At 33.8% G+C, this 14,530-nt stretch overlaps 1 protein-coding gene across 4 annotated transcripts in view; it reads right to left on the bottom strand.

Moving 5' to 3' along the window:
- Window positions 1-14,223, bottom strand: part of CDH10 (cadherin 10) — a 106,107-nt gene extending 91,884 nt beyond the window's left edge. For 2 of the 4 annotated variants that reach the window (XM_054059138.1, XM_054059141.1), the window contains exon 1: window positions 13,759-14,066. The gene's annotated coding sequence lies outside the window, so the exon portion shown is untranslated. Of the gene's footprint in view, window positions 1-13,758; window positions 14,067-14,142 lie in introns of those variants that run through there. The other 2 variants (XM_054059139.1, XM_054059142.1) reach the window with 2 other exon arrangements.
- Between the last annotated feature and the right edge of the window lie 307 nt (window positions 14,224-14,530).

A 14,530-nucleotide genomic window follows, 5' to 3' on the forward strand; every position in this document is an offset into this window, starting at 1 on the left:
TTTTATCTTCTGTTTCCTGAATTCTCTTTGCAATACTCAAAAGTGACAGCTATCTCCATGTAAGCATTTCACAGTTTGCTCTGTATTAAAGGACACAGATATAAATCCATTGCAGGAAAATACAGGTTTATTTCTGAAGCACATAGACTTCATTGTATAGGTCCACTAAAATATAATTTTATTTTTTGTCTTATTTGTACAGTCATACCTTAAAAACACTTTAAATTACCTCTATCCTGTAAAAGGTAGGAAAGGAAACAAGTGCTTCCTTTGCAGCTAATGTATACAAAAGCATCTTAGGAAAACCAACTTCATTTTTTCAAAGGAAAGCACATTTAACCTAATGCCACAAAGTTCATAGCCTGAAATATCAGTGTCACTGCTCTTATTTTAGCAGTTCTCTTTTTGATTGAATGGTACTTCCTGGTTTGCCCTAAATCCTGTAGTCCCAAAGGACAAAGTCATAGCAACAAATTAATTCGAACTGTTTCTGCAGGTGTCTGAAAAGATTGTACACCTATGTTTTGTAAGTAAGAACAGCATACACGTTGCGATCCTGTGCTTTTGTGATCTTTGTATCTTGTTTAGAATTTCTCTAGGCATTCAGGGCCTGAAGCATGTCAGTTATATATTACTGAAGTTTTACAGCAGGATGATTTTTTTTCTTTTACTGCCACAGCCTAAGTGCACGTTGCATAGTCTAGCGAGTAGTCACACTAGACATAAATGATTTTGACAGTCAGGAGAAGTACACTCTAAGTACACAAGTTCCACAGATCAGTGATCAATCTTACCTGATGGACTAAGCCCAGAAACAGTTTTAAAAAACATTTTTCCTTTTGATCACCTAGACAAGTTCTGTAACATTTTCCAGTCTTCCCTTTATATGCAGGATCTAACAGTTTCCATCATAAATAATGTATTTACATACCTACCTACAATTCTAAGTAAATTAAGCACACTGGGATTGAAAGAGAAAAATCTGCTATTCAACAGGTGTAGTTTACAGAAAGGACATGCAAGGAATTTGGCAACTGAGATGAAGAAATTCTATCAATTCCACTGAATATTCTGAATTGGTACTATGCAGATTTCCAGCCTTTATTCTGTTTTCCTTTCACCTTCAGAAGCTCCACAAGTGGGAATAATCAGTTTAATTGACTGCGTTTCTTCTTCCCTCTCTAAGTTCATTGGAGACATTGATACTTTGGATTATTTCATCTTTCCAAGACATTTTCCTAACGATCTACATCATCTTCTTATCCTGTAAATTTATTTTATATCCCTATTATCCATATAACACTGCCCGTACATTCTCATAATCTCATACCAACAATATTTCTGTTCAGCTCTTTGGCCAAACCAACATTTTTTTTTCTATCACTGAATATCATGCTGCTTTTGTATGTGGCCTCTTTTATTTTTCAAGGCTGGTGCAGTAGATTTGCATGAAGAACAACAGTTTTTCTCCACATTTCAAAACTCTTTAAATAAGCATTCACCTAACTTCCTAAAGTGCTTTGGGTATGTACATCAATCAATCCAAGAAACTCTCTCTCTGTTCCTCCACAACATCCATTGACTTATCACAGTTAACATTTCTGCTTTTTGCACTGTGTAAACACAACTCCTTCTCATTGGAGACTTTCTCTTTGGTAACATGATATGCTACATAATCTTTCTGTATCTGTGCTTGATTTGTTGCCTATCTTACTCCACAAGAAGTAGAAGCATGCTACCTCCCTTACCCGCAGCTTTTATAAGTAAATACATTTTGAAAAACCCCATAAACCAAATTAAAAAAAAACCCTTCACTTTAATATACATAACAGAATTCCTCTTTTCCCCCTCTTGAATATTCTTTAAAATATTCTGTATTCAGTTTGCATTAAATGCAACCACATTAATATTACAATGTCATGCATACACAAATGGAAAATACTAATGCAGAATAAGATGTTAAGAAGATGTAATTTTGAAAAATAATTTTCTATAAAGGTTTTAGGATTTCATTTTTACAAACCATTCACAGTTTACATTGAAACAACAGAAAATCATGTTTAATGGATAAATATTGACTCTATTTTACAGTGTAAGAAAGTGTAAATTCTACTAGACCTAGAAAGTGTGGTTATAGAAAATATCTGTAGTAGGCCTGAAAAGCAAATTATAGAAAGATATAGAAACCAATTTTATATGGATTTCAAAAGGTACAAATTATATTTTGGATTTACATGTATTTATTATTAGCTAATTATATATATCATAATATCACAATCTTATTTATACAAACATTATTTAGAGTTATGCCTTAAACTTCACACCTTTCTATCAAAAAGACTATGACACACACTTAGATTTATCTTCCTTAGAGAATTCACTGGAATGAACAATTGCAATTCTTTTTTTGTTCATTCGCCTACCATTTTAATCTTGTAGAAAAATTATGCTATAGAAAGCCCCAAAAGATACAGAGAGAGAGAAAAGCATTCGTGTGTTAACTGTCAAGAGAATTTTACTGGGATCAGGAGGAAAAATTCTAACAAAGACATCATCACATGCATATACAAACCTGTTGAAATTATATATCTTATTACATTAATGTTATGATTATTTTCTCCATTCCTGTCGGTAGGCAATAGGGTTTTATCTCTAGATTACTTTTATAAGGGTTACTCAGCTAACCCTTATAAAAGAAATCACAAAATCTCTAAACATACAAAAGAAGCCCTTCAACTGTTGACAGATTTATCAGTCATGATCTGGTGCAGCATACAACTGCACCTCAGCTAGTGATTGCTCATTAAAAATTGCATTCTAGTGACTAACATTTTAATATGTACAGTATAATTGTTAGCAAACATATCTTGCATTAATTTCTTATATTTCTATTTTACGTATATGTTTAGAAAAAATATAGTAGACAAAGAGGCAGTGTTGTCCATGTGTACAGAAAGTGATTGAAGCATCTGCCATTGCAAGAGTATCCAGTTGGAAAATATTTCATTTCAAAGATAAGACCTTAAACAGTATTCTCATTTGCTAGTCATCTTGATTGATAGTATTTCCTTTTTCAGCCAGGAGGACAGACTACCAAAAGTACTGTAAGTTTTTGTTTTCTTTTTTTTTTTTTTTTTTGTTTTATTTTGCGGCTATAGTACTGGTCTGAAATTCAAAATTTCAGTAAGTTGTCTAGCCCTGAGTTATGAGCATCTTTAATATGTATATGCTTTCATACCTCTTGTCTGAGAAAAGGTACTATAATAATTCACAAAATTGTAATCTGGAATTGATCTTCATTTACTACAAGACATTTGGATGTTACTTGGAACAGACTATAATAATGTCTTAATAAAACCAAACAAACCAAATAAACTTTACTTTTAAAAGAATGAGAACCGCTCACTTAAGTAAAAAATAAAACACAACACTGATATCTTGATTTTCCTTTTAGCTATTGACAGGGAGTAATATCTTTACATCTAAGGGCTTTCAGCATGACTGGAAGTCAGAGATAAATAAATAAGCAAATATGGGCTATCAGATGGGAAACTCCTTAGGAAATTGAGCAAGAATGTGATCTGTACTGACTGTAGGCATCTACAAGCATTATCTTCAAAAAACCAGATATTAAACTAGCATTCATTTAGCACAGAACCAAAACTACCCATCTTGCTGAATCCCAATGAAAATATCAGGAAAATAAACAGCATTCCTGTGCTGTTACCGGTTTTTTTTTGATGCAGGCTAGTATGAATTTTACCAAGCCACACCCAGAAAATAAAAGGAAAAACAATACCAGCACAAACCTTGGTTTTCTGTTAAACATTACAGGATGCTGAACTGAATGTTGCCTTGAGCTAGCTAAGAGTTAAAGTATTCTACAGAGATCTAACACACTACGACAATAAAAATCTATTGACAATTGCCTTCAACTAGTTAACTGATTAACTATTCTACAGAGATCTAATGCATTAAAGACAAAAAGAAATTATTTCTATTTAGTAACTATAGTCTATTTTTATGAGATTTCTCTAATCAATATTTATAGTAATGCACTTGAAATGACCAAATGGAAAAAAAAAAAGAAGAAATGAAAGAGAACTTTGTCCTGTGTGTAACTTGCTTTGGTATTTTACAGTTACTGTAAAAATCATAGATACGTATCTATCACCAAAGCAAGATATTTTGCTAGTAAGCATAGAAAATGTGATTTAGGAGAGCACCTCCTGATTTCATACAATTATCCTCTTGCCACAAGATGGCACCAAAAGATTAACAATATCTGCATTCCGAAGATTCTCATCTGAAAAAATGAACAAACTTTATAGTGAATTGCACAAGAAATGACATCAACATCTGACTTTTGATTTAGTACACAAGTCATGAATATCATTTTGCTTACTTCAACAAGCAGCTGAAATGCAGAGATTTACTATAGAGTTAATGAATATGGAGAGAAAAAATAGATTTTCCTAAAGCCTAGGTTTTCTAGAAACTGCAAAGAACAAGCAGTGAACATTTAGAATGATGTATTTCTTTTCTAGGTCAGGGAAGTAATAACATATGCGAACATATGAATACAAATGAAATCAAAGAAATAATAACTCCAAACTCTTCAACAATTTAAAGTCTTCCCAAAGGAAATTTTATAAAAGCAACATTCAACAACTTTTATATTAAGAACTTTTCTTTTACTCCACTCAGTTTTCCCTCCCAATTGCAATTAAAAAAAAAAAAGTTGATCTCAAATTTATTGAACTCTTAAAAAAGCTGCATGTTTTGTAACTTGAGAAATACTGAAGAAACAGTATTTCTAGCTTATAGGATAACTCATTGTCAAATAAATGCTTTTCTATTCCCAAAGCAAAACCTCATCCTTCACAAAGAACAATATGGTATGATCACAACAGAGTGCACTAACTGCATAATACCAAACTGAAACCCTGAAGCTTTGTGGAGGAGGAAATAAATCTCAAATCATAATTATTTCACTGGCAATTATTTCATGTAGTACCTTTCATTTATCTAAAAAAAAAAAAAAAAAGTCCAGCAAAACAGCTCTTAAAAAAGTGTTTATAGCCTTCAGCCAGAAAGAAACCAAACATCTTAGAACATAAAAATACTAATTCACCAACAACTTTCTTTAAAACACTGTAATTGTTACCTTTAAAGAGAAAAGACCCTGAAAAATCTCAAGACTATAAAAGAATTATTTTTGCATCAGTATTACCCTGATCATCATTGTCAGTATTTCGGTTTGTACAGAAACATATTAAGGTACCTTCAAACTTTTTCTTTCCTATACATCACTTCATTTTAGCTTATATATTTTAGATTGCTAATGGATCACCCTTGAGAAGGCAGTGCTTGATTACACATTAGAATCATTGAGATGAATTCTGTTTAATTAAATAGAATTTAATTCAATCCTTTAATATATTTTGCCATCATCATGTCATTATGACACTACAGTTTTTTCATGTTATTGTCCCAGTAAACAATAGTCCATTTTTAAACTACTGTGGTGGTAACAGAATAGTTTCTAAACTAGTTCAGAAATCCATTTTTCTAGCGCTGCAGCATCATGATTTTACTTGTCTGCCCTTTTATTAGTGAAAAGAAGAATTTTTGTTTGCTAGAGCTAGAAATAGTCTCCAATCTGCATACCCAGGGTAGCAAGGAACCAGTCACATGACTAAAACAACCCCACAGTCATGTATAGCTGTACCACAAGACTGTCTGGGTGCTTTTCCAGAGATTGAGCTGGAAACATTTAACTGGGAGCTGTTGGATTGATCCACCTAGGCTTCTTTTACCCTGTTAAACCTGACTTTCACAAGCTGTTCAAGTAGTAAAACATCTCCAACCGTATGTACATAAGCATTTCCTTGGTTGGATCTTTGTGGATGTAGCCATGGAGAAAAGAAAAAGTGAGTATTTCATCTCCTGAATGTACATAACCCAAAGTTTAGCAACAGGTGACTGCTGTGTTAACACAGATTATTTTTTTTTGCCCTGTAATTTAGAAAGTTGAACTACTTTGAGTTTTACCTAAGTGAGTGTTAGATAGTAAAACCTTTAAAATTTAAAACTTTGAAAACTCATTTGTAGATTACTATTTGTAAGTTCTGTTCTAAAACACTAGCATAACAAGTATAATTTACACACCACCACCCCTGAACATAACTAATTCTAATTGTTGCATTACTTTTTTAAAAACTTTGCATTTCAGAACTTAAATAATTGGTTACTCCTTCTTTGTCATAAACGTTTAGGCATCCAGTTAAGGATGGCTCAAGCCCAGTGACTCTTCCTAAAGTCTCTAGAAAATTTATGCTCAACAAAACTTTAAGGGGATTATTACTAGCTTATACTATATCACAGTTCATCACCCTTTTCTAATTGTCATTATTCAGAACTTGAAGAAAAAACTAGAGGAAACTAAACCACAATTAGGGTATATTCAGAAATAACAGTTGTTTCAGAGTGGGTTCAAATGCCTTGCTAGTCAAGGATAGGAAGAAGAAATGTATGATTTTGCTTAAATTTTCCATTCTGCACATATGTTCCACATGCAAACTTTAGAAAAGAGACCAATTTCTTCTGATTATCAGAATGAATAAAGACTATCCAGATAATATAAATAAATAAAAAAGTAATACATTTCCAACTTAAGAAAGATTTTCTTGAATTAATTAGTGAAATCGGAAATTTGAATTAATTAGTGAAATTACTTCATTTGAAACCATTTAAGAAGGGAAGTTTGTAGGAATCCTATAAGCAAGGAAAAAGGTTTGTATTTCATAAAAAAACAGTGCTGCAGAGGAAAATGCTTCTATCTGTGTCTGTAAATCTGCCATTCAGGTGTAACTACCAGAAAAAAAGTATATATAGTAACACATAATACATTAGCTTCTACATTCTTAATCACAAATTGCCAATAAATTATCCTCAAACATTAAGTCATGGAGAGAACCAAGTGCACCTAATATATCTGGGACTCAGTTCACTTATTTTAATCAAGATATCAGCTTTAGTGATATTTTGAACATAAGCACCGTATTCTTACTCAAGAGCGCATGTCAACATGCAAATGGCAGAAAAAACTTCATCCAGCAGAGGGGGGAAAAAATATAAGAATGACATTTTCCCATACTGATACTTATTATAATGTTCTACGTCCTACTTTGTTATGAAAAATACATTTCCACCAAAAACTGTCCCCAAAGGGAACAAACTAGGAGAAAAAAACACTATTCAAAAGTTGGCATTGGGAAGTGGGAAGCAATAGCATATTTAGGGAACTCGGATGCAGTACGCTTAAGCAGACCTTAAACTATCTTTCATATCATAATGCAATGTTTTATTTTGCTAATTTCAGAAATAAGAATTTTTTTTTTTTTAATATATAGCAACAAAATGATTAGGTACACCACAGTAACTCATTCACAAATTGAGGTCTACACTACTACTTACCATTTAACATAGGCTGAGTAAGTGCCTGAATGCTGTTTTCTGCCCAGACCCCCTTATTATATGACAGTGGTTTCATAGATTCTGATTTTTTTTTGTTGTTATTTTAAAAGATGTATTTACCTGCATTTCACTACTAGATTACTCAAGGGTTAGTTAGCTTGATTAAATGGTTTTGTTTTGATGTTTTAGCAGAAAGTTATGAGGACAAGCTAGGACCTCTACACAGCCTAATTTGCAGGATCAAGACTATCATGCAAGAAAAAATAGTAGAGCATACAAGAGTACTGACATGTAAAAGTCCTCCCCTACTAAGTGAAGTTAAAAAACAAATTAAAAGGCGTCGCTACTGACAATGAAAAAACCTATCCGTAGCATTTTGTAACATTTTTGTGAAAGGATATTTACATAATTTGTTATTGAAATTTGTTCTTACAGGTGGAAAGGAAATAAGAGTTGAAATATTGTTCTCCTGCTTCAGTTCATCATGGTTTGGGAGTTTTTGCTTTAAACACATTCCACTTTTTTTTTGTGTTTGGTCTATTTTTCTTGGGGTTTGTTTTGCAATTATTTTCAACAACTGAGACTGCTACTGAAAATCCAAGTCATGTTTTGAGTAGCCTCAATATTAAAACAACCAAACCAACACACCAAAATATTTTAAGAATCTAATCTTATTCATGTAATTAACATATGTGCACCTCTCATGAATATATTACCTAGAATCTTCACGATGCAGACAAACCAATTACGTTTAAGCCATTTTTTAACAACTTGCTTATGACTCACAGATAAAGGGGATCTATAGGTCTTCAAGGAATCTTCTTATGTACCTTGAAATGATTTTCAAAACAATGTCCCGATTCCTTTTTAGGAGACTTAGTAGAAAGACCTTTGCAGGGTTAACGTACCCTTGGCCCTGGAGATTGCACTACTGCAGTACAGGGAACAAAGGCAAGGATGCTCAGGTTATGCAGAGAGCAATGTTACTGACGTTCACTAAGTCTTGCATCTTGGATATCACATGCATTTATGGTCCCAGTTCCATGCACCATCAAAAAGACATCAGGAAAATATCATGTGACTTTTTGTAAGAGAAAAGTATTTATACAATTAAGGGATAAGTTTGCTTAGAAAAGTAGGATAAACTTGACCATCCTCCCTCTGTCCTGAATGTTACCTCTAAATAATTACAAATATTTTGGGTTCCTATCTCTAAGCTCAAACATTTTGTCCATGTATGTTGTCTTATATGCAAGATATGAAACATCTTCTAGAAAATCTACGTACAAACCTCAGTTCCAGTGGAAGCAAAAATCAGCTGTACACTTGTGACATTTTGAGGAATCAGTGACAGAATTCACAGCATCTAAATTTCCTAGATACCAGTACACCTCTGTTTTGTTTGTGCTTACTATTACGAAAGGATAAGAATCAACAGAATAATCTTTTCATTCATCAAACAGGTGTAAGTCTTATGTGAACTACTGAAGTGTGGTAGACAGGGACACAATAACAGTACACTTACACATATTTTTATTTTATGTCAATCTAGGGGAAAAAAATCACCAGTCCTATTGGACACTGCATTTTGGGCCTTACACATAATACTGTGAATTATATTAATGTCTATTCTGAGTAATCTGGATATTATAGCATTGCACAGTTTATGAAGATTGCATTCATCTTTAAGGATCATGATCTGATCATGATGTATGTCATGTTCTTTATGCTATAATGCAAAGCACTGAAGTTGGATAATACAACAAACCCAATCTAATGTGGCAGGAAATAGAATGCTAACCGAAAAATCATAAAACACATATATGTCACATATATATACACAATTCTTTATAAGAAAACATTTTTGAGAGTTTTTTTTTTTTTTTTTTTCATTTTTGTAGAACACAGAAGAACACAGTTCTAGCTTTTGAAAAACGGAATTCTGGAAATATCTATTTTCAATTCAGTTTTTCATCATTACTTTTACATAAACACACATACATTTTCATCTCTTCACATGATTTCCTGCTCTTTGAAATATGAGTCAAAGTTCACATAAAGTTACAATTAAGAGATGCTATAAAGGTCACAAATAAAAAAAACCACATTGTGTGAAGAATGATGTGCATATAGGAACAGTAATAAAAAGGACACCTGGAATGTTCCTTTCCATTATATCCAGTTAACTTCTTAAACTTCTGTATTCCCCTGATGCAGCCTGTTGGTTATAACATAGTATTACACACTTCCAACCAGCAGACTTGAGTTTATGTACCTGATCAGATGCTCTGTGACAGCATAAGCTGGGGAGTACCTCTGAGATTTCTGAGATACTGCTAGAGCGTTATGCCTCCTGCTGGACATGTATATTTATCAAAAATAAAAGTGATAAAAATAAACTATTTCATAAAAGTTAGTGAAGACAAGAAATGGTAGTGGGAGCTAACAGAAAAAGGGAAGTAATAGAAAACTAATATAAATTAAGAAAGAAAAATCCTACAGTATTCTGCTTGCCAGAATGCAATCCCTGTAAAAGACAAAGGCTCTCCCTGTATTGCATCTACTGTACACACATGCACACGAGGTAATTGGCTCTGATATTTAATAGTCAGTAAGACTGTATGTACAAAGAAACTTGAATAAAGCTTCAACTGGCAGATTTTTGGCAGATCTTCAGCAGATCTTCCACATACTAAAATTTAGATTGATAAATCAGTAAACAGAACATATAAGCTCAACAGGTCTTTGATTGGGCAGTGCTCTGGCTTCCCATCAGATGAAAAGAGAACAAAGACAGTGCTCAGGTCTAGTTGATTTTTATTGTGTGTAGTATTACAGCCAGATAACTGTAACACACTCAGCTCCCCAGAGGTGGGGATTGTTTTCCATTACTGTGTTGCAAAGGTACTAACTCACAGGAACAGGCAAGTTAGGGAAGTCACCATATCAATGTCTCAAAGCTGAAGAGGAAGGGAAAAGCAAACAACCTCTTTGGCCTGAAGAGAGATTTGGGGAACCTTTAGATCAAGGTAGAATTCAGAATACCATTTTTTCTTCATTGATTCTTGCTTTCGAGTTTTTTCCAGAAGTTGGACAGTAGAGGTAGAATTTAATTTTTTTTTTTTTCAATAATCAAGTATAGATTTGGGTGTGTGCACATGAAGGGTGCATGTGCATTGTGCACGTCATATAGTCAATCAATTTCAGTGACCTGTACCTTTACTTTGCATGAACTTTCATTGATGGTTGCATACTATTCAGAGCAATTGGAAATGTGCTATGGTATGGCATCCTTATGTGCAATGAAGTGATCTTTCATATTGTTTTACTTTGGCATACCTAAACCGTGCATAAGAAAAGAAATTTTATTTTGGAATTTCAATTTTCCTCCTTTCTAATTAATGATAAATCAATTAGTATGTTATTAAAAAGCCCAAAGCAAATGCAATGGTAATAAAGAATATATATTTATCCGGTTCACTTAAGGCAATCACAAAATGTTTCTTACACCCTTATATTCTGCCTATTGGCTTGCCCAAATAATCAATGTTTTCCTTCTATTTCTTTCTATCATGTAATATCGAAGAATTAAATGTAGCATAGATTTCTTTTTAAATCTATGAACAAGGACATATCATGATGTCCAATTGAGATGCCTTGGTGCTTACAAACCTGGTTTCAAGTAATAATAATTAATGAATTAAAAATAATATAGTGATAACAGTCAGACATTTCACCCCATTGCTACTGTTCAACAATATTTCAATCTTAGTTTACCCTCGTGCACTAATACTGCAACCTAGTGGTCTGTTAAGGTATAAAATTATACTGCTTCCAGGGCACTGTGTTATCACTTGCAACCTGGCAGTAAATACGGTTAAAGACATAGAAACTAAGTCACCTGCACAGAATTATCCAGATGAGACAGACTCTGTTTCAGTCATTTATTTCCTTGGGAAGTCATTTTGAGACCAGGAAATTAGTTTCTCAGAATCATAGGTTGATATTATTTTCAAATTAACCTTTTCTGCTTTTTGCATTTAATTATTTAACAAGGAAAAAATAACTTATATTACTTACTGTAATTTTTATACTACTGTGCACATACAGATGAACATCTTATTAATATCTCTCTACATTTAATTAATTATGAGCTTATTTGCTTTGACATATAACATTATTTTAATGCATTTTTCAACTACAGCTAGGCACAGAAAAGAACAGCACCACAGTGTCTACTATGAGTAATTCCAGTATTTCATCAGTTTCTTCAAAGATCCTTTGTCTACCGAGAACATGCAAGTACAAAGTTTTAGTGTATTTACACTCATTTACTCTAATGCAAAGCCAAGACGACCATTTAAGAATATACAAATTCCTACCCAGAGTCCCTTTAGGATATATTTTACTCTTTTCTTTCCCATGAACTGTTACAAAGCATTGTAAACATAAACGGTTGGCAAAGCAAGCAACCAAGACATATTTTCCAGTGCTACACAAAGTAACAAAAAACCCTAAACCAGCAGGAGCAGTTTCAAGTTTAAATATCTGTATTATAATCAACATTCCTCAGACAATGTAAAGTTCCCATTGAAGTGTACAAAATTATCTTGTCACCATAGAAAGAAAACACAGATATAAAGCCAAACTAAAATTAACAGAAACAGCTACAGAAATGACCTCTCCATTCACAGTTTTATTTAACAAAGTATGAAAAATCTGAGAAGACTCCCTCAGGCACAAATGAAATCACCAGTTTATAATCATAGAAGTATTCCTCCCTTGAAGTATTCCTCCCTTATATTGACTCTAAAAGCTGGTTTTCAGCTCGTGAGAAAGATAGCTTGTCTTTTCTACTCGCCTGTCGCAGTTCCTTAAGTTTGTTCTTTAATCTTCTCTAAAATAACACAGAATACTACTACATTCAAAAAAGTAACCAATTGATATAAAAGTTTGAGTAACTGGAAAATCTCAATAAATGCTTGTACAAGACTCAGAGTATTCCTAGTAAATGGCATATTTAAAAAGGCTGTAGAGATTCAGAACTATGTCCCAGTCTCCTACTCCCTGCATTCCCCCTCCAGCAATATCGCCATGTAAATTCAAAGCCTACCTCCTTAAACCAAAAAAAGACACATTATATTTTACACACTTGCTTCCTCACACCGTGCATACACTCTCACTCTCTTATATGCATACACAACAAGTTGTATAATTCAAAATATGTCTTAAATTCAATGAGTGTGCAGTTGGGTTAATACAGTGGCTTTTACTGAAATGAAAGATGAAGATTACAGACAACAGCTCCATTTGTGTGGAAGCAACAGAGATGATAGGTCAGTTTTAAAATGCTGGTTGCTATTTGTCAGTGATTGCACGTGCAGATGCATTCTCTTAAGCAAAAGGACAGTTAGATTTTTACAGCTGCAACTACTATCATGTACAGTATTACCCTGTTGCGAATGTTTAATGCAGCTGACAATGCCATCAATAGTTACTAGTTAGGAATGTGGATTTAGACTTTCATTGTGCTGCATTAATTTAATATCACATCAAATATGGATTTTATTGCAGCAGTGACAATAAATGCTCACACAGGTGCACACTAAATTCTTCCTTCCTCCACCTTTTCCCTTTCCTCTCCCCCCCCTTGACTTTTTACTGAAATGTCGAAGCTGACAATATTTTCCCCATTTGTGTGTATATAGTTCAGTACAGATATTTGAAATATTGCCTGTATCTACCTTGCCATCCCTTTCCACAGAGATTTCCTTCATAAGAAGCATCTGCTCTGAGTGTGTATAATTGTTCTGAAATTTAATTCAGGGCAGAAAAAATAGCAGTGAAAGCTGTAACAGATTTGCACTGATATACAGAAAGTGAGGGCACATATATGTATGCTTCATGCTGTGTTCATAAGTTACACTATGAAACATTGTGGTTTTTCTAATTCAAGTAGTATTGTTCTCTCCTACTGAATTTGCCAGAGCTGAATACAGATGGAAACTGCTGCTCAAAAGAGAGCCTGCCAACTAGGAGAATAAAAATAAAATTATAAAATGTTTAGTGTCTCAGTCTTCAGTAAATATATTGGTTTGCTTTGGGGAGAGAATACAGACAATTTATTTCCTATACTCATTATCCCTGGAGCATATGCATAAAATGTAAAAAGTTGTATATAGTAGAAAAATTCTATGCATTGCATTAAACACCATACCGTTCATGCTACAATATTAACTACAAAGAGCTTAATGAAATGAAGATAATAAAGAATCCTACCTTTTATTCTGCTTCTGAGAAAGTGGTGTCCACCCCAACCAAACTGAAAGAGAGGGATTAGAATCCTTTTTTGGTTTGTTTTCCCCTATTATTTTCTAAGACTGATCCTACTTGGATCTAACTCAGGTTTTTTTCTCCCAGCATCACTTAACTCTGGACAGTCGGGAACCAAAGGTAAGGGGGAGCTCTCCCTCTGACTGGCTTTCATTCAGAGCTCCTGATTCGGGAAAAAAAAAAAAAAAAATAAAAAAAAAGAAAGAAGACACAGTATCACCCCCAGTAGACACACGCAACATGCACAGACACGCACTCACACGCTCACTCTCCCTCCGAGGAGGAGAGAGAGAGAGAGAGAGGCGCTGCTGATGGAGCCGCAGCACTTACCCTGGGAAGGCTGGAGACTGGGGAAGCGCAGGCTTTTCCAAGCACACAGTGATTTGCAAGTGAATGCGGTGGGAGGGTACAGCAAACGGAGAGCTTTTTTTGTTAAAGCCTGCCGCCCTCCCTTCGCTGACAGAATGGTTCTCTGTTTTTGAAGTCTAGGGTAATCAGCCTCATCTGCTTAGCTTGTTGTGATAATACTGAAAACACCATCACTTTTCGTGGTGTGTTTTTCTTGATTAAATATTACCACTTTCCTATACCACCAGTGATCTCACAGCGATGCTTATAAATTATATATATATATATATATATTAGAAAAATAGCACAGTGACAAGCTAAATTGCAACCTTAGAGGGCTCAGATGAAACCACAGAGAGTGGTTATTTTC

This window comes from Cuculus canorus, chromosome 2, assembly GCF_017976375.1.
Source record: "Cuculus canorus isolate bCucCan1 chromosome 2, bCucCan1.pri, whole genome shotgun sequence".
In the NCBI taxonomy this organism is placed as follows: Eukaryota; Metazoa; Chordata; class Aves; order Cuculiformes; family Cuculidae; genus Cuculus; species Cuculus canorus.